The sequence below is a fragment of the Theobroma umbraticum genome, unplaced genomic scaffold (assembly GCF_002168275.2).
Source record: "Theobroma umbraticum cultivar Fairchild unplaced genomic scaffold, ASM216827v3 scaffold_44.0, whole genome shotgun sequence".
NCBI classification, from domain to species: Eukaryota; Viridiplantae; Streptophyta; class Magnoliopsida; order Malvales; family Malvaceae; genus Theobroma; species Theobroma umbraticum.
This window is the reverse complement of record NW_018397255.1, coordinates 5,301,798-5,303,077: the sequence shown is the minus strand read 5'-3', so window position 1 is coordinate 5,303,077 and position 1,280 is coordinate 5,301,798. Positions and strand designations below refer to the sequence as shown.

General features: G+C 26.2%; 1 non-coding gene across 1 annotated transcript; it reads left to right on the top strand.

The window, feature by feature from the left end:
• Positions 1 to 861: 861 nt before the first annotated feature.
• Positions 862 to 989, top strand: LOC149527613 (U11 spliceosomal RNA). Its single transcript, XR_016350817.1, has one exon. It is a non-coding gene; the product is annotated as a U11 spliceosomal RNA (small nuclear RNA).
• Positions 990 to 1,280: the final 291 nt, after the last annotated feature.

Genomic DNA, 1,280 nt, shown 5'->3' with positions numbered 1-1,280 from the left:
AGATGTGACCTGGTAGGACATCAATCTAGAGGATGTTATTTGGAAATGGACGGTCACCCGATTTCTAGCATGTGCATTTGTTTGTTTCCTTTTGTCTTGTTTTCAGTTTTTGATAGATATATGTTCAAGGAAGAAATCCTCATCAATCGTTCTCAAAGGAGTCTGGATTTATAATAAAATAAAAGTAAATCACAACAAATTCAATATGCATGTACTTTTTTGTGTAACTGGATTTAGTGTTGCTTTTCTTCATATCAAATCCTCTTAGAAAGCATAATAATCCCCTTATATATATATATATATAAAACTATACAATTATTAGAATTAGACTTGATCATTCGTGTTTTCATGTCTTAAATATGTCAAACACGATTAGATATGAAACACGTTTAGATTAAATATAAATACGACATGAATAATATTTGTATGTTAAATTTAAAACACATATATATATGTACCCTTTTGTGTTACTGGATTTTGTGTCACTTTTCTTCATATCAAACCCTCTTAGAAAGCATAATAATCACCTTATATATATATATATAACTATACGATTATTAAAATTAGACCTAACCATTCGTATTTTCATATCTTAAATATGTCAAACATGATTCGACACAAAAAGCATTCAGATTAAACATGAACATGATATGAATAATATTCGTATGTTAAATCTAAAATATGTATATATATATACGTTTAATAACCATGTAACATGGTTACGACACAATTAACACATTTGTTAAACGTGTCAACATACGACATGACATGATTAATAACACAATTAACACGCTCAACATGATTAAATAAAAATATTTATAATTAAATATAATTTTATTATTTAAATTTAAAATCAATAATAAAAAGGTCGGTTGGCTAAATATGCCATGCTCACCCTCGTCTGGTGGGTGCTGTATGGCTATCAAGACATGTGGCCGACATAATTTGTGGAACCCTAATAAGGTTGGCTCGCTTGGGCGACCCTCTGAAAAAAAAATTAAAATCAATAATTATAAAAATAATTATAACAAAATAAAATAATAATAATAACATCAAATATAACAAAATAAAATTTTAAACTTAGGGTTTGGGCATAGCATAATTACATTATTATTTTTATAAAATTTTAAAAACTTATTAAAATAATGATTTGAAATTATTTAAATAAGGCTAAAATAGTCTTTGATTATGAATTTTTAACAAGTTGATAAATGTGTCACATATACACGTTTAAACATGATAACACAATTAAACACATTTATACGTTTAAATACGATAAC